The 24,000-nt window shown below is 37.3% G+C and overlaps 1 long non-coding RNA gene across 1 annotated transcript; it reads left to right on the top strand.

Annotated features, from left to right (window-relative positions):
• Positions 1 to 671: 671 nt before the first annotated feature.
• LOC135848418 (uncharacterized) lies at positions 672 to 7,983 on the top strand. The gene is made up of 7 exons (XR_010559346.1): positions 672 to 866; positions 1,130 to 1,205; positions 1,381 to 1,491; positions 1,665 to 5,756; positions 5,983 to 6,058; positions 6,904 to 7,060; positions 7,712 to 7,983. It is a non-coding gene; the product is annotated as an uncharacterized LOC135848418 (long non-coding RNA).
• The last annotated feature ends 16,017 nt before the right edge of the window (positions 7,984 to 24,000 follow it).

Genomic DNA, 24,000 nt, shown 5'->3' with positions numbered 1-24,000 from the left:
AAGAAAAGAAAAAACTCAATCGACGAAATTTCCATTTCATCGAAAAATCAACCAACGTGATAATTTCCTAAATGAAAAAATTAAAAATTAATATTAACCCCGAAAATTCGCGTTCTTTGTAACAAATATCTTGAACCGAAAATCACTTAGAATTTTTTTCTCTTATTTTAAGTAGGTAACCCTGCTGTTCAAAAATGAAAAGCCATTTTTATTTTTTTGTTTGTTTTCTGACCCTTTCTTCCCTTTTCATTTTTTTTTTTTTTTTATTAAATAACTCAAATTAGAATTTTTTTTCTCCTTCTCAAAATAAAAATTTGAAAAATTCTGATCTAAATATCCAATCATAAAAATTTCCGGTTTAGTTGGAAAATGAGGGAAAACTTTTCTATTTGAAAAAGTTCCTTCATTCTGCACATTTAGACAACCAGTTTATGCTGCCAAACCCTTTAATTGCAGATTTGCTGAGACTAGGAGCAAAAGACTACATTTCAAGAGAAGGATTGATGGCATTTGAAAATAAACAAAAACTATAGAGAGTGGTATGTTATCACCCACACTACGAGTGACGAGACAATTCCGGAAAAAAGACCACAAAATCCTTATCAAAATGATAAAACGAAACCTTCTAGAAACCTATTTGGTTATTTCATCATACCTACTACCTACGTAGGTACTAGGTAGTACACTACATACACAGATAGCAAATCGTTCATGCAAAGTCGTGTATAGTGCCAGTAGAAAATTTCGAAATAGTGTGGATAGTGTGCGGCTTTGAATATTAAAATTTCACTCCGAAATCAAGAAAAGTGACTAGGTACTCGAGTAATTTAACTGTTTGATTGAGAAAAAATATAGCTGAAAAAATCGTAAGTACCTACAAGTGTTTTATATAATTTAGTGAACAGAAAGTGCATACCACAGTCCAGATACGAGTTGAACTAAATTATTCATATTCGAACTCGTAAATCGAAACATGGACTACAGTATTAGTACCTACCAATAGTTTAGCCAAAATTGCCCAAATCTTGAAATGTTCCCCCCTTTTTTGGAAAACAAAACGTGAATTAAAAAAACACAGAGATGAATAATTTAATTACTTAGATAATTTCTCATCTCAATATTTTTTCAGATGCTTGAAGGACTGAAACGAAATTTTGAAAAATTTAAATCATATACAGACATATTTGGAACGCTCGAATATAAGAGTAAGTGCAAAAATTAAATTTACAATTCATGAATTCATTGTTCTTGTACCTATATTTATCGAAATAAATCTGCAGTGTGAATTCTTGAATGCACGAAATACATATAACATTTATATGAAGTTAAATTAATCGTAATAATTATGTTTGTTTCTTCTTTTTGTGAATATAAATATAGTTTCCGTTAAACTTCCTGAACCGGATCCAAATTCGGAACATCCCCAATTAAGGAGCGAATCTCCGGAACAAATTTTTGATGAATTTCTACACCTAATGGGAACGACCAAGAGTAAGTGCAAAAATTACATACCTACCTATACAATTCATTGCTCTTGTAGGTAAGTACCTATATTAATTTTAATAAATTGCAGTGTGAATTCTTGAATGCACGAAATATAACATAGTATATATTATGAAGTTAAATTAATCATATGTTTGTTTCTTCTTTTTTTGAATAAATAGTTTCCCTTAAGGTTGAACCGGATCCAAAATGGTTGTGGTTCCGGACCAAATCTCACAAGATGAAGATTCCCAATATGGTCATATGGGGAATGTACATGGCTGTGAAGACATTGCCATGAATATGATGATAATTTCCCTGACGAGCAGTACAGCTGAATATTTTGACTTACTGATTTTTCTTTACAAACCATGTGATCGCAATTGGCTTCAACCCAAAGGACTGATTGGTTGTGAAGAAAACACCAATTCGAGTGATCAGTCCAATGAAGAGAAACCAACATTTTCCCCCCAACATATTTCGTTCCTCTCCCTTCCTTTTTTCCAATTTTTCATAATTTTCTTCCATACGCACTTTTCCTTCCTATCAACGGTAATACATACATCACTCGACTCTAGGATTAGTAGGTCTTTAATTATTATTTTCTTTATCGGAGTTTATATCTTTTATTTGATGCTGTATTGTCTCTTTGTTGTTCTTGCTTCGTTATTTTGTTTTATTATTATTATTTTATTCTTTTCTTTCTAATTATGGACAGTAGTTCTTGTTATGTACATACATTTTTTTTTATTCTTCCCTCTTCATTCTTTCTTCTTTCTTTTTCCATAATTAGCGTAAATAGAACATGTAAAGGATTAATCCGCTTATTTTCCAGAGACGGAAGGATAAAAACGTCAGCAATAAATCTGCTCATTTATGGGAAGAACCAAGAAGAAAAATTACTAAGTAGGTAGCCATAATCTTCCTTGCGCCAATCAAGTAAGTGATCAGTAGTTCCCCACCTTTCTAGTGAGTGCCTTGCCTGATGAAAATTGCAAGTATTTTGAACTAAAAATCAAAAAATCTCGATTACGTATACTTTCGAATAAAATTACATCATTCTAGAATGTTGAATTACAGGCAAGCTGAGTAAAACCTAGATGGAAAGAACATGAAAAAATATATCATTAGCCAAAATTTCAGATCCTACAGTAAATTTTTTGATCCTTGGTAAATTTTTACATAAAATCAAAACTTCTGGAGATTCCAATTTTTCAAAAAAAAAGTGCATAAAATCTGTCCAAATGAATTTTTAGTTGGTACGTAGACGTACCAATCGCAAGCAAACGTGCTAAAGTTCATGTGGGTAGATTCTATGGCATTTTTTTTGGTTGGAAAACTGAAATTGATTCAATTTTCAACCAACGTGATAATTTCCTAAATGAAAAATCTAAAAATAAATATGTATTAACCCCAAGCGTTCTTATAACAAATATCTTGAACCAAAAATCACTTGAAATTTTTTTCTCTTATTTTAACCCTGCTGTTCAAAAAATTGAAATCCTTTTTTTTTTGTTTTCTCCTTCTCAAAATAGAAATTGAAAAATTCTGATCTAAAAATACAATCATGAAAATTTCTAGTTTAGGTGGAAAATAAAGGAAACTTTTCTATTTGAAAAAGTTCCTTCATTTTGCATATTTAGGCAACCAGTTTATCTTGCCAAACCCTTTAAATGCGGATTTACTGAGACTAGGAGGAAAAGACTACATTTTAAGATCAGTTCGATTGCTTTTGATAATAAACAAACTAGGGAGGGGTGTGTCATCACCCACACTACGAGGGAATTCTGGAAAAAATGAGATCATCAAGCAGTGTTGAAAAAAAAACAAAACAAAAACGTTTTTTTGTTTTTATTTTAAACAAATACATATTAAAAACAGCTCATCGATTCGTTGTTCAAAACACGTTTTAAACGGAATTTTGAATAAAAATAAGCAAAAAAAATCAAAATTTGGACTAAAAATGAAAAAAAAATCAACATTTTACCAAATGAACCAGAAAGTTGCTGAAATTCAGGATATTCCGTATTTTTGACCAGCCAAACCGATTGGCAACTGTTTCGAACCGTTTTTATCAGTTCTGGAGCCTGAAGCAAATTTTTGAATCTTCAAATTCTCACAAAATTTTACCCAGTTGGAAAGTTGAAATTTTACTCTGCATCCTGATTCCAACATGCTGACTTAAATGGAGGCGATTTCAAGTCGTTGTGGATTCTCCAGACACTTTCTGGAGATTCCAATTTTTCAAAAAAAAAAAATCATAAAATCTGTACAAATGAATTTTTAGTAGGTGTACGTGCTAAAGTTCATGTGGCCAGATTCTTTGGCTTTTTTTGTTGGAAAACTTGAATTGATTTTTCGATTTTTGACAAATTTTTGAAAATTGTCTATTTTTGGCAAATTACGTACATTTTTAATTTTTTTTTAGTAATTAAACCTACATATTTGGTAAGAATTATGGAAATTAGTCCAGAATTTCAACCTCCTCAAACTGAATTTCATCAGTTCAGGCCATTCTGAGGCGGTGAGGCCTCCTGCACGATTTCAGATTTCTCCAGACGGTGTGAAAATCATTTTGGGAAGCTAAAAATTGAGTTGTGGCAGGTGTGGCTTATCTTCGATCTGATATTTAAACTTGGAAGGATTTATCCACATTTAAGCAGATTAAGCCAAAACTCGATTTTTAGGTGTCCAAATTAATTTCCACGCCTTCTAGCAAAAAATGTCAATTTTTTTTTATTTAAGTATTCGCAAATGATTAACCAAGAATCATTCAATTCGTTCGTGAAGGATTCACCAAAAATTGAGTAAATTAATCGATTCGTTCGTGAACGAGTCACTTATACAAATCAATTCGTTCGCGAATAATTCATCAAAAATTGGGTAAATGAATCGATTCGTTCGCGAATGATTCACCAAGAATTATTATTCAATTCGTGAGTAAGTGATTCACTATAAATTGAGCAAATGAATAGATTCGTTCGTGAACGAGTCACTTATACGAATCAATTCGTTCGCGAATGATTCACCAAAATATGAGTAAATTTACGAAATTTCCATTTCATCCAAGCTAAAACCCTTATCAATTTTCAACCAACTTGATAATTTCCTAAATGAAAAATCGAATGATAAATAATAAATACTAACCCCGAAAATTCGTGTTCTTGTAACAAATATCTTGAACCAAAAATCACTTAAAATATTTTCTCTCTTATTTCAACCCTACTGTTCAAAAAAATGAAAAGCCATTTTTATTTTTTTAAATTTTTTTTCTGTCCCTTTCTTCCCTTTTCATTTTTTTTTTTTTTATTAAATAACTCAAATTAGTAAATTTTTTTCTCCTTCCCAAAATAAAAATTGAAAAATTCTGATCTAATTATCCAATCATAAAAATTTCCGGTTCAGTTGGTAAATGAGGGAAAACTTTCCTATTTGAAAAAGTTCCTTCATTTTGCACGTTTATGCATCTAATTTATTTTGCCATGCCCTTTAAATGCGGATTTGCTTAGACTAGGAGAAAAAGACTGCATTTCTAAGATTAGATTGATTGCGTTTGATAATAAAATAATCAAACTTCAAACTAGGGAGTGGTGACACCGGATGTCCAGGAATAACGGATTTTAATGTTACCTATCAAAAAGAAGAGAAAATTTCCTGCTGGCAAATTAGAATATTGAATAATCATGTAAAAAAATGGACGTTTGAGTAACTGTTTCAATTAAACACGAAAGAATCTTTCATTTTTCATCAAAACAAAAATTCAAAAGCGCATTTTTTCGATTGTTATTCCATTTTTCAATTATTTTTACTCCGGGAAATTTTGTTCCCGTTTCGGCTGATAAACCCCTTATTCTTGGACACTCTCAGTACAATTGTATCACCCACACTACGAGGCAATTCTGGGAAAAATGAGACCAAAAAATTCTTATAAAAATGATGAAACGAAACCTACTTGGCTATTTCACTTTCATTTCATCACCCCAGAACAAATACTACGTACATACTATACATAGGTAGGTCTAGGTACCTAAATATAGCTCATATCGTTGATGCAAAGTCGTGTACTTTTTATCGTTTTGCTATTTCGTCAACTCGTCGTTGTAGTGAAGAATGAAAATTGAAAACTCGCCATTGGCAAAGATGACTAGAAAATTTTCGAAATACCTAGTGTGGATATTGTGCTGTTTTGAATTGAAATATTACGCCGAAGTCGAGAAAAGTGACTACTCGAGTAATTAACTGTACGATTGAGAAAAAATATAACCGAAAAAATCGTAAGTACCAGTGTTTTATAGTATAATATAGTGAACAAAAAGTGCATACTATAGTCCAGATACGACTTGAACAATTGAATTATTCACTACAGTAGTACCTAGTATCAATAGTTTAGCCAAAATTGCCCAAATTTTCAAATGTTCCCTCCCTTTTTTGGAAAACAAGACGTGAATAAAGAAAACACATAGATGAATTAGATAATTTCTCATCTCAATATTTTTTCAGATGCCTAGAAGACATTTACAAAGTGTTGGAATAATAAGAACATTTCTGAACTTAATGGGAACGACCTCGATCGAGTGTAAGTGAAAAAAAATTACGCACATATACAATTCATTGCCTTGTACCTATATTTATCTTAATAAATTGCAGTGTGAATTCTTGAATGCACGAAATATGAGTACTTTAGAGTCAAAACCAGAATTCTCCAAATTTTTCAAAAATGAGGTTATGATCGTTTTGGGTACAGTTAGTAGGTACGCATCGATTGCCATTCTCCGTTTTTACCTATCTGACACAATGACGCAGTCAGGGGGGTCCAAAGTACCGGGTCCGAGCCAAATTCCGAAAAATGTCCAAAATTTTCAAAAATGAGATTATGGTTGTTTTGGGTACAGTTAGTAGGTACGCATCAGTTGCCATTCTACATTTTACCCCATCCGATACCATGATGGTTAGGGGGTCCAAAATATCGGGTTCAAGTCAGACTTTGAAAAAAATACTTCAAAAAAATTTTTTTTTTCATTCCAGTCGACTGTAAACAACCTTGAGATACTTTCAACAGACTTGAATCTTGAACTATCCCTCATTTTATCATGCATTTTCATGTATTTTCGAAATTTTTTACAGACTTGGAGTCAAAACCAGAATTCTCCAAAATAGTATCGTGAATTACTGCTATGGAAAGACTTGAAAAAATTTTTTTTTTGGTCAATTTGATTGTTACCCGAAGCACTATATATAGGCGGGATCAGAAACCTGCTACTACTGATACCCACCTTCCATCAGTTTTCTGCGTTTTTCTCAAAATAGTGAAAAGTGGAGAATTCTGGGTTTGACTCTAAAGTACTCATATGTACTTAACATATGTATATGTATGAAGTTGAATTAATCATACGTTTGTTTCTTCTTCTTTTGAATAAATAGATTCCTATGCACCGAATTCAAATTGGAGGCGGTGCCGGAGCAAATCTCACAAGATTGTGATTCCCAACATGGTCATATTCGGAACGATCGCGGCTGTAATGCTATTGCGATGACGATCATGATTCCCCTGACGAGCAGTACAGCTGATTACAAATAGGTACATGTACTTTACTTTCGTGAATCGTGTGATATTTATTACCCTTTCGCCACGTTCATCAACCCCGCGTAGTTTATAAGTGATCATCATAATTCCTCTTCCTTCCACTCATCCCACCTAATTCCATGTGATCGCAATTATTGGCTTCAACCCAAAGGACTGCAGATTGGTTGTGAAGAAAACACCAATTCAAGTGAATCGGTTCAATGGAGAGAAACCAACATTTTTCCCCCATAATTTTTTATTCCTCTCCCTTCCCCTTTTACTCTTTCCATTTTTACCCCAATTTTTCATAATTTTCTTCCATAGGTACGCACTTTTCCTTCCTATCAACGGTAATACATCACTCGACACTATAGGATTAGTAGAACTTTGATTACCTATTAGGTATTGCCTTTTTGTTGTTTATAACTTTTCTTTTATGGTCTATTGTCTCTTTTTAATTCTTGCTTCCTTATTATTATTTTATTCTTTACTTTCTAATTCTGGACAGTATAGTTTTTGTTATATTATACATATTATAGTACCTATGTACTTAGTTTAATTAATTTTGAACTGATACACTAGGATAGCTTTTACATATTTAAATATTTATTATGAATTTCAAAAAAGGAATTGTTCTAAAAACAAGATGTTGTGGCTAAATTACAGGAGATCCAGAGAGCTTCGAAACGAACGTAAGACTGTACAAAATTGGTTGCAAAATTACAAATGAGGAATGGGATTGAATTGATATCTAGACCTCCTACTTATACCTACCTGGACCTATAGGTACATACTACATTTATGTACATTCAACATGTTATAAATTCCAATTATTAATCCGTCGTATGCAAAATAATTTTTTTCTAGTTTTTTTTTTTTTTTACAATTTTGTCTTTAAAAGACTTGTCATTTTTTGAAATTAAAAATTGTTTGACAGACGTGTGTTTGTGTTTTGTTTTTACGATTATAACAGCTTAGGATTGAAAAATTCCAAATCTTTCCTTGCTATTTGATATGTATTTGATTGTTTATTCTTGTTGCATGTTCCAATAGCTTACAATCAACTCGTTGGGGTGGGGAGGAGATCTAAAAGCCCTCAATTTAGGCCAAACATTTTATTGAATACTTCAGTGAAGAGAATTCTTGTCACCTTAAATGTATGTATTCACACGATGGGGCTTAAGTAGGATTTTTTAAAAAGCGTCACGAAGAAAAGAAAAAACTCGACAGAAAACTGCAGAAAATAGGTAGGTATCTACTCGAATTAAAATTCAAATAATAAAAATCAAAAATTTACACTACGAGTGAGAAATTTACGAAATTTTCATTTCATCTAAAACTCTCATCAATTTTCAACCAACGTGATAATTTCCTAAATGAAAAATCCAATAATAAAAAATATTAACCCCTATCGTTACCCGAAATATCAGATCCTACAGTAAATTTTTACATAAAATCAAAACTAAAAATGAAAAAAAAATCAAAATTTCATCAAATGAACTAGAAAGTTGCTGAAATTCAGGATATTCCGTATTTTTGACCAGACAAAACGATTGGCAACTTTTTCGAACGGTTTTTATCAGTTCTTGAGCCTGCAGCAGATTTTTGAATCTTCAAATTCCCACAAAATTTTACCCAAGTGGAGAGTTGTAATTTTACTCTGCATCCTGTTCCAACAATTCCAACATGCTGAGTTAACTGGAGGCGATTTCAAGTCGTTTTGGATTCTCTAGAGACTTTCTGGAGATTCCAATATATTTTTCAAAAAAAAAAAAACCATGAAGGAACTCAGACCAAATGAATTTTTAGTAGGTAGGTACGTTCCAATCGCAAGCAAACGTGATAAAGTTGACAAATTTTAAAAAATTGACTATTTTTGGCAAATTAGGTACATTTTTGTTTTACTCATGTAGTAAAAATAATGGAAATTAGTCCGGAATTTCATAATTTCTGGCCATTCTAAGGCTTCCAGCACGATTTCAGATTTCTCCAGAAGGTGTGAAAATCATTTCGGGAAGTTAAAAATGGAGTTGTGGCTTATCTTCGACCTGATATTTTGACTTTGAAGGATTTATCCACATTTCAGCAGATTTCTAGCGGGAATAAAAACTTGAATTAAGTGTCTTTTTTTGACAAGATAAAATCAAAACTATTCTGTTGAAGTAGAAATAAATTTTGAAATTCGCACAATAAATGGCTGTAAGGTATTTTCTCTGAAACTAACCATCGAAATCCAAAAGTTCGTAATTTCGGTTCATTCTGGAGCCTTCAGCGCGATTTTCAATTTCTCCAGAATTTCAATTTTTCTTCAGGAGACGTGGAAATCAGTTTTGGCACCTAAAAATTAATTGTTGAAGCTTATCGATCGACCTTACGACCTAGCTGTTTAAAGGATTTGTTCACATTTTGTGAGATGATTTACTAGCGGGCAACTCAAGTGCGTTTTTTGATAATAATTCTTCTGCACTCGCCTTTAATCAAAATTAATGCAGGTAAAAACACTTACTCGTGGATAAGTCCTGTAGACATGCCGAGCCTCGAGGATAAGCCAAAACTCGATTTTTGGGTGTCCAAATTAATAGCCACGCCTTCTAGAGAAAATTTCAAGTTTTTTTTTCGCAAACGATTAACCAAGTGTGGTGGTTTGGGACGTCTTTACTTTGAGGGAGACCTCCGCAAGACCAGCGTGCATATAATAAGCCCAGGGAACCTAAACTTGCCCGATATCCTTGCGAAAGATATCAAATTGCAGTGATGTTGAGACACCTCATAAATGATCATAAGACCGCTAAATGTTCGTAATATTTTATTCACTTCTCTGGTATAACACACGCGAAGAATTATAATAAAACACACTACACATTATTGAATAAAATACACTTGTAGTATCGACTACAAGCGGAAGCTCTGAACTTGCTACCTTACGCTAGCACCAGTGAAAATATACCTAGCGAGCTTTCAAAGCTCGAAGCTCGGAGTGGCGCATCTCGAACTACTTCGATAGAGTGCACTACTCGTAAGCAGTGCTGCCACTCCGACAGGAACACAACTTCCCTCTAGGTGGAAGCTGCGGGCGCATCCCCTACCGGTACATATGCCCCGCTTCCATTGAACAGCGTGGACATCGGAGATGCTGGATCATTGAAGCCAAAACTTGGCCAATCGGACAACGGACGGTAGGGCCCCTCTGCCCCGCTTCTATGAACCCGCAGCTTCCAAGATGTTGAATAGCTAGGTTCTTCGGCATCCATCCATGACTTCCACAAGTCGAATTTCCAATTTTGAAACATCTCTGCTGATCTTTCACGGCACTAGCGACTTAAATTTACCTTAGGTGCAAACAATTTGTCGTATAAGCATTAAAACAGGTTAAAACTTAGTCGCTCAGATGCTACAAAATTCACAAACACAAAATATTTACATAAAATAAAACAAAAAAGAAAACATAAAAAAAAAAAAACGTTGAGGTGCATGTCAACTGGTTCGACACGAGGCCAAAAATTTCGCAACTCGTACAAATGCTCCGCCAGTATGCTAACGGCTTGTTTACCAATACGGGATCGATGAACTCTTCTTCTGGAGCAATTAACAGGTACTTTTTGATTAATTACGCGTTCCATATCGCATTTGTAGATGTTAGCCTAATGGTGATATTCTTCTTTTCCAGCAGCAACTTTCCCGGATTCGATCGGCGTCGAAATAAATTCACTAGAACCGGACGGAGATGACTGTTTTTGACTCAGCTCAACACCAAGGTAAATTTCTAACTTCTCTGCTAAATTTTCCAAAATTCTCGTATGTTGTATGGTGCTAAGCTCTATTTATCTCCGTTCCAGATATTTCAACGATATTTTCTCAGTCACAGGCACGGACAGTGATTCTTCACCAGCCACAGCAACTATCTCAGCTTGGTGAGTTTTTGTTTTCTTTTTCTCCTTGATCAAGTACCATTTGTGTACCTTGTCGCTATGGAAGCTCACCAGGTGACTCATTTTTTTCTTTTCTTTAGGTGATCCTCGAGCCGATGTTGCGTTTATTCGGCGAATTCGCCACCTTGTCAACAATAACACGTAGGGAGCTGTTTTTCTTCTTTTTCTTGCTTCGACGGAGTTTGAAACGATGCCGCCATCGTGGAAATTGGATCCACTTGCCTGACTGAGTGAGTTGGCTTTCATCATTTCGAGATGCAGATGAGTTGTTTCTATTTTTCTTCACGTTAATCTTCTCATCATTTCTGTTACAGGCGAATGGCTGTCACATCTAGAAACACTAGGCGAGTCGCTTTTCTTTTTCTTATGTCACAGCTTCCGTCCGGGATGACTGAACTCTCAGCCTTCAGCATCCGTATTGAACAGAAATGCCTGAACAATACTGCAGCGTCTGGAAAACTGCCAGGATTGCAGGTATGTTGAATTTACGACTAGTTTTTCATTTTTCTCGTACATATTAATGGAATTTTTCAACATCTCTTTTATCAGCGAACTGACATTACGAAAACTGGAAGTTTTTCCTGGAGCTGGAACTGGAATCCTTTTTCTCATCTCTGCTGAAGTAAGTACCTCGTTTTCTTATCTCTATTTTCGCGTACCACGTGATCTTGTTAGCTTTTTTCCATGTCGCGTTCGTTTTCTCTCGTGTTGTATTGCATTGATCCCGCGTTATCTTCACGGACAGCTAGTCGCTCGTTGCTATCCCCACACACAGCTGGGAACATTTGGCTATCTCCACTGACAGCTGGGAACATTTGTCTATGTGCACTGACAGCTGGCCGTTTGCAAATTTTTCAAGTTCGAAAGTTGCGATTTCTCTTATTTTTCCGCAATTGAACGCTTTCTCGCGCCTCTCTCGACCTCCTATCGAACCTCAATTTTCTATACTTCTCCATTTTTAGAAAAATTTCCCGTTCGAAATTCGTTAACGCACACTCACGAGAATTTTTCAACCTCTCTTGAGAAAAAAAATTTTACACATATTTTAGAGTAACGATTTCTATAACTAGGTCAACTAATCAAAAATAAATTGGTCTCAATTTGTACGATGCTTTATAAAGCTATATTTTAACCAAATCAATAAAAACAAAAACTTACACAGAGGCAAAAACTTACGAGAAAAAAAAAAATAAATGAAAAAATATAGAACTTCTATTTCTAGGAACAATTACCACAATATCAAGGGACGTAATCTATATCGAATCTTCTATTTATCTTGACTTTTCTGGCATTCGGGTTTTTTCTAGGATCGAATATTCCTGCGGTGATGACTTCAGTATCTTCTCGAGCCTTGTCGTCCTTATTCTCCTTACTGAGTTGTTTCTTGATTCTCTGTCTCGCCTTTACCGCAGTCTTTCTCTTCGAGCATCTTTGAATTTTGGTCTCTGTCCTTTTTTCATCACTTGACGACCATGTCAAGTCCACACACGTTTTTCTGATCATGATTGTGTTTTCTGACTTGAATTTTATCACCTCTCTTACTCTTCGCTCGTACGTTTCGATTGTTTGAGTCTCTTCTTTTGGCACACTGGTATCAGGAAATATTTCAAACCTCTCTGTATCAATTGATTTTGAACTCGAACTGATAAATTTGAGCCATGGAGCTACGGTTGGTGCCTTTTTCATCGTCTCTGACTTCGTTTCTGTCAGGGATCTCACTGAATTGATTTTTAAATTCAGCGGAGCTGGCTCTTCTCTTTTGATCTTTTCCTCCTCAAAATCAGGTATCTCTCCTTCCTCCAGTTCTTCCTTTGGTGACGAGTGGATATCTAGCATCGTTGGTATGGAGGTTAAATTCTTAAACTCGAGCTTCCCAATGTGAGTACATACGTGGAGAAGGTAGTACGTGGTTTCTCTTTCCTTCTCTTCTAATGGGTGACATGAAGGACACATAACCGACTTGCACCCCACGCCATATTTGCCAAATGCGTGGTTAATTTCCATTTTGGTTATCGATTGGCGTTAGGGTTGTATCTTCGAGCCAAATTCAATAGCCGGAGGCGAGGTGTTACTTGGATCGTGAATTTGTAACTTCTCTGATTAAATCTTATTCTCGTTCTGTAGATTTCGGCCATCTAATACCAAAAAATGGCTGTCGGAGGCCAATCTCCTTCTTCGGCTTTAGTATTTTGGCACTTCTCTTTTGGCTCGTACCACGAATCGGTTATGTATGTGTCGTCTGAATCCCAATCTATGAAGTGGAACGTCTCTGACTCGCTGGAGCTTGGATAAAAATCCCTTCGTGCCTCGCACTCGCTGCTAAATTCGCTCTCAGCCTCGTTCCAATAATCAGGTTCAGGGAAATCTTGATCTGACTCAGACTCAGTACTCCACTCTAATCTGGATGCGCCGTTTTGAACTTCTCTATTTGGAGTTAAACTCCAGTTAAGCTGCCGGAAATCTGACTGGAAATCAAGCACCGAGAATGAGCGTTCCGCTGGAACCACTGTAGTAAACTCTCGTAATAATCGCGAATGTCTTGCCACCTCGCGAACGTATTCAGCAAACACGAGCCAAAAACGCAAACGAACTTCAACCGGCCACATTCTCTAACTTAATGACGATGAAAAGTTTAAAAGCTCGAACGTTTGTGAGCTTTTATCAGCCCGAAGTGGTGGGAACCGGTTACCACGTCCCTGATACCGTACACACTATCTAATATTACGCCTCTGTGTAGAAACTTGAAAAATTTTGCCTAATTCTAGTTATCATAAAAGCACAACTTACGATTACATCAAGCGAGGTTTTTCCCAAATAAAACTTTCTATTGTTAAATTACTAAAAATAACTTAAACTTATGATAACGGTAATTTTCATCGCCGAATTTTTTGGATAACAGCATACTTTATTCGTTATCTCTGTTGCACTTTTCAGCCTGTTTTAGCTTGTTCTTATCATATGCTTTGAAAGCTTGCACAAAGTATGCACGTTCATCCCATTCTAACATCTCTAGGTAGATGAAATTCAAGGTCTTTTTTCGCTTCTTTTTATTACGAGGATTATCATGGCCGTCCGGTGCATTTTTATCTCGCAAGTTCGAGCTTTCAGCGTTGGTAGGTACCTGCTTCGTTCTCGAACGCGTTTCATATCTCTCCCTCGCCGCTTCCCTCTTCTCTTTGTACTCCTCTTCGTCCGGAAACGTTTGTTTGAGACAATCTTCGAGCTTTTTCTCTAGGAGGGGGGGGAGCTTTTTTCGTAATCTCTTTTTTATATCGCGGAACTCTGCATCATGTTTTGTAACATCTCTTTTAGGTCTCTCTGCTTCGCAATTTTGGCGGATTTTTTCCAGGGTTTTTTCAGGCTGCTTTCGCGAACCTCTTGGTAAATATTCCGGATCTCTGGGGTCATCGACCTCCTCCTCATCAGTATTTTCTTCTTCCATTTCCGCGTTTTGACTTGTGGTTTTTTTCTTCGAAAAATCTCTGATTTTTTCCACCAAATCTCTGTTGTCAAATTTTGATCTCTGCTTTAGGTCATTTTTGAGCTCTTCCAACTGGTTTTTATTGAGGTATGACGTCATTTGGCGAGTGTTAACAATCTGCTCGTCAGTAGGGTCAGCTACATTTTTGACCATGTAACAATTACTACCTACATGCTGCTCGACTGTATATGGACCATAGCGTTTTTGAAATAGCTTTTTTGAAAGTCCTTTCTCATATGATGATAAGCGATGTGAAGTTAACATGACCAATTCACCATTTTCAAAAATGGTAGGGGGCCCATGTAATTTATTGAAAGCGACCTCATTATTTATTCTCTGCTGCATTCTTTTTTCGCGAATAAAATTCACTAAAGCCTGCTGCTGGGTCATATTTTCAATATTCTCATCAACCACTTCTTGGGTATATACAGCCTTTCTGGCCAATTTGTCAGCTACGAAATTATTGTGATCGTATTTTCTCGCCCTTACATGTCTCAACTCGAACTCCTTAAATTTTTTGGAGAGTTCAATGACCTGCTGGAATGCTACTTTATGATGAACTGGTTTTTTGTTGGTATTTTTCCAGTTATTTTCTACCCATCTCTTTGAATTGTGATTTACTGCGGTGACCAAGTAGTTGGAATCCGAAAATACTTTGAGCTTCTCTATCTGGTTTTTTAGGGCAATTTCCATCGCTTTTATCAACGCAATGATTTCTGCCAAATTATTCGAATTTTTGTATTCTGGGTGCACAACTCTTTCCGAAACATTACAGTCTCCACTAGGTGTCCAACTGATTCCGATACCCGCTATTGCTTCATCTGTACCATTTTGAGAACAAGCTCCGTCCACAGCTACCCAGGCAAATCCTTTCTTATCAACAATGAGCTTTTTTGGATCCATTTTGAGTTTTAGAGCCTCTTCTGATGTTATGGACGGAACATTGTTGGCACGTTGCTCTTCTCGTAATTTACTCAACTCAAATTTGGCATTTATTCCAGCGTTAGGCACTGGCAAATCTTGAGCCAAGTTATCAGGAATTCCCCAAACTTCATTTGGCTTCACTCCGAATTCTGTAGGTGTATTATTTATTTCATTTTCCACCTGCTTGGCATATTTGTGCCATCCATGATGAGTATAATCGAAGTCCTCTGCTGATTGGTTGATTTTTACTCTCAGCCTATCGCCAATTATTCTCATTGTTCTTTCCACTAAGCTTGATTGTGGATTGTACTTGGTAGTGTGGCCAATTTTCACACCGTAGGACTTGAGTAAATCGTTCCAAGTATCACTTACAAATTGAGTACCATTATCAGTGATCACCTTGCGCACCTTGTGCCCCAGTTTCTTTATCTCTTCGAGTATCTCTTTCATCGCTTTTGAGACCTCTTCTTTAGTAGCCACAATCAGGGTTTTTAGCCAAACTTTGGCAGTGAATACACACTTTACAACTAGCATGTATTTTGGGTCCTTGGCTCTGTTAGCGATTTGGCCAATTAAGTCAGCTGACAAGACATCTGCTATGCCATAAGACTCAATTTGAGCATATTCTAGCTTCTTTTTCTGCCCAAAGTTCTTATTGTGTTTGCAATCGAGACATTCACTTGTAGCTAATTTGGCAGATTTTGGCACGTTTGGCGAATAATACATGCGTCGAAATATTGAGTCAATCTTGGCAGCTCCCACATGGCCATACTCTTCATGTAGGTACATTATGGTATCTTTATACAACTCATCAGGCATGCATGGCACTTTTGATCCATCTTCTCTGATTCGATGCAGTATTTTGACACCTTCTTCTTCTTCCAAAATGACATATTTTTTCTCGAGCTGTTTCTTCGCTTTTCTCTGCTTAGAAGTCATGTCAATCTCGTCTGCTTGAAGTCTTCGAATGACTTTTGACCAATTTTCATCTCTATTTTGGTACAAGTCCAGCCTCTTAAGACAATCAATCAACTGCTCTTTAACCAAATCTTTATAAACAACGCCAAGTGGCACCATGTGAGTCCAATTCGTGTTGTATAGGGTCAATTCAGGTGCCTGTCTATCCCACCATTTTCCAACTCTTTTTGGCAGGTCATAGACAAGATTGTGACAGTTAAAATGCGTTATCCACGCCGCTGCTTTGCGATGTATTTGAGCCAACGTGTTAAATCGGTGCACAACTGACATTATGTCCTTTCTGACGTGCACAGTATATCCATGAAGCCACATTTCGAGTTTTTTTAATGCGTTCGCGAGCGAGTACATCTCTTTTTCTATTATTGTGTACTTCTTTTGGTGCTCTTTAAATGTGTTGCTCACAAAGAGCACAACGTGATCTACGCCATCTTCGTCTTTCTGGTATGCCACCGCATTCATAGCATCTTGGGTAAAACTCGTTTCTAGGTAAAAATCTGCACCATCGATGGGAGTGGCTAATTTGAATTCTTTACGATACTCATTTTCCAACATCTCTAATGCATTTTGCTGCTCTTCACCCCACTTGAAGTTTTCTTTTCGAGTCACTTCATAAAGTGGCACTGCTAGCTGCTGATAATCTGCGATGAAGCGTTTGTAGAATCCAACAATTCCCAAAAATGCCATAACTTCTTTTTCATTTTTGAGTTTGAATTCGCCTTTCTTGTTGGTGTGCTTCTTTTTGAATTCATCAAGCTTCTGGAGCTTTTTATTCTGCTTCAAAATTGCCCCAGGCTGGAGTTGAAAACCAAGATGGTTGATACTCTTTTTGAAAAACTTTGATTTTCTTGGATTGAGCCTAAGTCCATTTTCTCTGATTATCTTCAGTGTATCGACTAGTAATTCCATCATCTCTTCGAAAGTCATCGCCTTGAGTAGCACATCGTCTACATACTTCGTTCTGCCTTTTTTTGTCTTCATGATGGTGTTTATCATTTTCACAAATAATGCAGATGACACTTTTAATCCATATGGCACCCTTATAAACTGGTGGACTTCTCCATCTACTATGAAAGCACAATACTTCCTATATGCTTCATGTAGTACCATCTGCCAAAATCCTGCCACAAAATCCAGGCAACAATACATTTTGGCACGTCCATCTGTTGTTATAATTCTATCGAGCAGTGGAGCTTCATTATAATCATTTTCGAGTATAGGGTTCAATTCCATAGGATTCAAGCACAATCTCACCTCGCCATTTTTCTTGATATTTGCTACTAGAGCATTGATGTAAGGTGAGGTCGAAGGTTCAACGATCTTTTTGGCTATCATCACTCTGAGAGCTTCTCTCACAAGTGGCATCTGTTTATTAGATGGAGTGTACTTTGGACCATGGAATCTTTTGATATTCTTGGGATCTTTGAATCTCAATTTCATCAGTGGTCCTGTCCATTTTCCAGGATATTTGCTGAACACACAGGCAAATTCTTTGAGTATGTCAAATGCTTTTTTAGCCTGTTTCTTCGTAATGGTTTCTTCATTTACAGCTTGCTCCAAATCCGACCTCAGTGTTTCCAAAAATATCTCTGGACCATCGTCTACGTCTTCAGGCTCCATTTCCTGGTACTTATCAGCTGTGTTAGCTCTTTTGGATATGTGATCGATTTGCTCAACGCTCTTTTTCTTTACTCTGATTCGTCTGAGTGTAATCTTCTTTTTGTACTGTTCCTCGGTCATAAAGTTGAGTGTTTCAATCTTCTCTTGGCCTGGAGGGCAGCATGTGGCTCTTTTGTTTTCCACATCAGTCTTAATTCCAAGTACCTTCATGGTTTTGGTACCAATTATGAAAGTCTGGTTACACCCTTTCATAATGTAAAATGGAATTTTGAGCTCGCATTCTCCAAATTTGAGTTTTGGCACAATCACATATCTGTATGTCTCTACCTTTGAATCATCAGCCAAACAGCACACAATAGGTTTTTTCAGCATGATGTACTGAATGCTATCGTAGTGATCTCTGAGCAGGGTGTTTGCAGTCTCTTCTGATATGACATTGGGAGTTGCCCCGGTATCGAGCTGCGCTGGGTAGGTGGTGCCATCTATCGTGAGTGGCACTACACACGTGTCAAATTTGTCTTTTTCTCTGAGGATTTGCTCTCTGACTCGAGCCTCAATTTCCTCTCTGCGCAGCGGTGGTTTAGGTGTAAGAGGTTGCTGGATTGAATTCATTGAAGTTCCTGCTGTCGGTTGTGCACTCTAAGTTGTGTTTTGAGGCACATGTGTTGAATTTTGGGACATACACGTTGTGTTGGGGGGCTTAGGCGTTGCCCCAGTCACGTGATTGACTGTTATTTTTAACTTCTCTGATGCCCCAGCGGATTTAACAGGTGTTTGCAACGTCTCTGATAAGTTTCGTTCCTCCTCATGGGGGGAGGGGATTCCTATCTTGTTGAGTAGCTTATGGAGCGCTTGAGGTTTCATGAACTTTTTTAACTTCTCTATTTTCTTTACAGCATCAGCGACTTCCTTTTCGATGTTTTTAGGAATGTCTGAGTTTTTGTTTTCGATCAGAGTTTTCTTCTCTATTACTTCATATTGCGAGCCATCTTCCTCAGTTATAACTTCTCTACTCTCTTCAGTCTGAGTGCCATGTTGCTCAGTGCCATTCTCAGGAGGTTTCTTCTGATGCCAATCATAATTGTACATTTTATCCATCTCTTGGAACAACTCTGTTTTGCGTGCAAATCTAGGATAATATCTGCCATTTTTTCTGCTTAAATGGAATTTATGCATCACTGGCATCATGTTGTAATCTTTATCAACTCGGAATTGACGCTTAGACTGATCTTGTGAGTCTTTTTTCAAGTCCAAAAATAAGGCAGCAGGAGACCACCAAAATGACACAACATCATCCTCCAGTGACTCTAGCGCTCTTCTGTATGCAAAGTACTTGTCCATTGATACTGGATTACTTGCAGAAGTTTTTGGCTTTACCAGTGGAAACAGCAAAATAATTTTCTCGAATCCTTTCTGCTTCAAATTCTCCATAATCTGCACTGCATATTTTTTCACAACACTCGAAGCCATGTCTGAGTAGTTCAGTTCATATTGAGCCAGTGATATAATGGCTTTTTTCTTCGTAAAGGTGGCTGCTCTGATGGCTGTTTTCAGATCGCTGATGTTGATCTGTTCTTTGAGATAAGGCTGAGTGATTTCAGGCCTTCGTCGTGGTATTATATTTGCTAAGAATACTGCGAGTGAATCTCCAATGAGTTCGAACTCTTCTTGTGGTAGCTCATGGAATTGCTCCACTTGTGCTAATTTGCACGCGTCAGCTACTCGTTTCCCGACGGCAATCCTGCTGAATCAATTGATCCCTCAGGTGAGGTGGGAGGGGTTTGTTGCTCCTCTGAGCTTTCATTCTCCGATGGCGTTTCTTCCTTATTTACTTGATTAACACCATGTGTCTTTTCCTTCGGTTTTTTATACTTAGACTCATCTTTTCTGTCTTTTTGGTAGGTTTTGGTAGTCTCTAATTTGGGTTGACTTTTATTTTTATCGTAACTTGGTTTTTTATACTTGTCAGTTGTGCGCTCACTTTTGTTTTCATTATTCCGAGCTGTATAGGAATTGGAGCGCCTATCGGTACCACCAAAACTGGATCGACGATTCTCTGATCTTTGTTGCACATTTCGAGCCTGAGTAGCAGGCCTTTCTGGTTCAGGTGGTCTCTGAGCAAACTCTTCAACGCGAGTCATTCCATTCAGTCTTTTCTCGAAAATGTTGATATCTTGCAATTCTATCTCAGTGAAACGAGGTCTGAGACTGGGTGTCATTTTATAGTATATCAACATAATAATATCCTCGAATGGTGAGTTCGTAGTTTTGAGTACTTTTAGCCATATCATCAATTCTGAACATTGTGTGGTCGAGGATGTTTTACACACTGGCATATTTCTGAAGTGATTTCTAGCCTCATTTTGTCTTTGAGGACCCCAAGCACAATCGATGAAATCTTTTCTCAATTGATAATAATCAGTGTTGTTTTCTTGCAAATCTTTCCAAGGTGCCATATGAATCAGCTTATCATCAATTAGGACCATTAGGGCATCGCAATACTGACTTTGGGATACTTGGTATGGCTGCATACGTCTTTCAAATCGGTGCAAAAAGTTGTAAACTTGGTACTTATTTTCTTCCGAATATTTTACCCCAAATTCGCGCAATCTGTCTGGTCTTATGTTGAAATTCGAGTTCCCAAATCTGATTCTATAGTTTAGTCTGCGTTCTGGGGGGTTGTTTTGCTGCTCATTTTCAGCCTGAATCCATCTAGGATCAATCTGCACTTCTTGTTCGTCGTCGTTTCCGTGTCGATCATTCGCTCGATCATTTCGTCGATCATCTCGGTTGTCGCGATTGCTGTTGTTACTGCTGTCGAAACTGTTACGATTGTTGTTGTTATAATCGCTGCTTCGGTCGCTATTTCGATCATCTCTGTTATCTCGATCATTTCTGCTATCTCGTCGATCATTGTAGCTATCACGTCGATCATGGCTGCCTCGATCGTTATTTCTATTATCTCTGTTATCTCGATCGTTGTTTCGATAATCTCTGCTATCTCGATCATTTCGATGGTCTCGATCGTTGTTTCTATCATCTCTGTTTGATCGTGATTCTCTTGAAGATGATCTATCGCGATTGGGTCTATTATCGAGTGTACGATAGCCATTGTTACTGCTACCGTTGTTGCCACATCTCTCGTTACTGCGGCTGTCGTTATCAGTGTTGCCCCTGTAGGGGGCGGGGGACCCTGATCGATCTCTAGATCCTCTCCTTCCTCGGAAAAGATCTGCGCCTTTGCCTGGATTTACACTGCTGCGACTGGCAGTGTTATTGGCATTGATACTGTTTACGTTGTGCACAACTGTGGGCACAACAGGGGGCTGGTAGGGTGGTTCTTCTGGATCATGAAGCTCTGCTACAAAACCGTCAACGTGGTCTTTCCATGATAAATACTCCGCTCTTTCGATCTGCATATTTTCTTGATCTTCCAAGTACTGCATTTGGATCTGATGCATCAGGTTACTCATGTACATATTTCTCTCTTTCATTTTATTCATAATGAGCACGTGAGAGGTGAGTACATGGTCAGTAGTTTGCTTGTAGGCTCTGAAGGTTGTTCTCATTTCTGATCTTAGATCATTGATCTTTTTCTCGTGATCTTTTTTGAGATCTGATTTCATTCTGGCCATTTGAGCACGTAGCTCGAGATATAGGTGACCTACATCGTCTCTGGTTTTTGAAATCGCCTTTTCAGAGTCAATTACTCGACTACTAATGGTGTCTTCATTTTTATCGTGATTATCAGATGCAGCATAGGCCCATTTTCGAAAAATTAACTCGTCCTGAGACAATGGCGCTGGATATTGCTCATCAGGCTTTTTCTCAATCTTCAAATCAATTTTCTTCTCAAAATTTACAGGATCAAAACTGCAAATTTGGGCCATTTTGGATTCAGCAATATTTTTTAAACATCTCTCTGATCGGTTTATTTCATCTTCGAGTTCATATTCCAGTTCATTTTGGTTTATCGATGCATCAAGATTTTCGAATCCTGACAGTAGTGCACTGCTCCCAGCTACATCTTCATCAGCACCATTCGCATCTATTTCGTCTAAGTCAGTTTTTAGAAAATCCAAATCACCATCCTCAAGTGCTTCCTGATATTCCTGGGAATCGATCTGAACTTCAGCACTTCGCCATTCCCTTCTCTGATCTAAAATATTCTCGTGCAAGCTGCGCAATAATTTTCGATCTCTAATTTTGGTTGGCTTCGATTTAGGCGTTTTTTGAATTCCTAGTTGTTCACGGCGTCGAAAATCAGCATCTTTCGCAGCATTCCTGGTCGAACGTCTCAGCTGCTTTTTACCGTTATTCTGATTTTCATTTAAACATCTCTGATTTTCATTTAAACATCTCTGATTTACGCCGTCACTGTCATATTCTCTGATTTCAGGTCGCAATTGTGTCACACGTGTATCCAAGTTAATCGATGGAAAACTGGATCGTCGCGAATTGTCAATTCCAGGATTTGGAGAATTATTTTCAGCCGTCATCTCATATAATCGTCGCATCCGTTCAGGTAATAATTCGAGAAATTCATCCGATAAATATTCCAAATTACTCGTAGCCATTATCAAACTTGTAACTTCTCTGTTTCAGGTACGTGGTACAAGCTTTTACAATGTTCGACGCTTGACCTTGAGCTTTCGTGTCGAGCTTGTTCAACTGTGCTCGGTTTTTCCAAACCAAAGCTTGTCGAACTTGGTACGAAAGCTCTATTTCTTACGCGATTTTCAACACTTTTTCGCGATTTTTTCGAGAATAAAATCTCACGTACCTGTTCTGATGAACGTTGCGGTCGCCAAGTTGACCGTTGGTTGATCGTCGCAGTCGCCTGGTTGACTGATTGGTCGCCTGGTTGACCAAATTGGACCGAAATTTTCCGAATAAACGATAAAAAAAATTCGCGATTTCTTCGAATCGTCTCTGTGAGGTGAAACCTCAAATGGAAAACAAGTTTCCGATGCAATAAATTGCAATTTGCGTCTTACGAGCGCAATTGTAGGCTAGGCCTGAGAACACGCGGTGTGCCTCGTTTTCGACTAAAACGTCTCTGCTTGCGCCTAAATATTGCAATAAATGCAATTTTGAAAAGCCCTGGGTTAGAGAACCACGCTTGGGCGCCAAATATGTGGTGGTTTGGGACGTCTTTACTTTGAGGGAGACCTCCGCAAGACCAGCGTGCATATAATAAGCCCAGGGAACCTAAACTTGCCCGATATCCTTGCGAAAGATATCAAATTGCAGTGATGTTGAGACACCTCATAAATGATCATAAGACCGCTAAATGTTCGTAATATTTTATTCACTTCTCTGGTATAACACACGCGAAGAATTATAATAAAACACACTACACATTATTGAATAAAATACACTTGTAGTATCGACTACAAGCGGAAGCTCTGAACTTGCTACCTTACGCTAGCACCAGTGAAAATATACCTAGCGAGCTTTCAAAGCTCGAAGCTCGGAGTGGCGCATCTCGAACTACTTCGATAGAGTGCACTACTCGTAAGCAGTGCTGCCACTCCGACAGGAACACAACTTCCCTCTAGGTGGAAGCTGCGGGCGCATCCCCTACCGGTACACAAGAATTGAGTAAATGAACCGATTTGTTCGTGAACGGGTCAATTATACAAATCAATTCGTTCGCGAATGATTCACCTAGAATTATTATTCAATTCGTTCGTGAATGATTCACCATAAATTCAGTAAATGAATCGATTCGTTCGCGAACGAGTCACTTATACAAAATAATTCGTTCGCGAATGATTCATCAAGAATTATTCAATTCGTTCGTGAATGATTCGCCAAAAATAAAATTGAGTAAATTAACCGATTCGTTCGCGAACGGGTCACTTATACGAATCAATTTGTTTGCAACCAAGAACTATTCAATTCGTTCGTGAATGATTCACCAAAAATTGAGTAAATTAACCGATTCGTTTGTGAACGAGTCACTTATACAAATCAATTCGTTCGCGAATGATTCACCTAGAATTATTAAATTCGTTCGTGAA

Source organism: Planococcus citri, chromosome 1 (assembly GCF_950023065.1).
Source record: "Planococcus citri chromosome 1, ihPlaCitr1.1, whole genome shotgun sequence".
Taxonomy (NCBI): domain Eukaryota; kingdom Metazoa; phylum Arthropoda; class Insecta; order Hemiptera; family Pseudococcidae; genus Planococcus; species Planococcus citri.
Note: the sequence above shows the minus strand (reverse complement) of the source record. Positions and strands in the feature narration are given on the sequence as shown.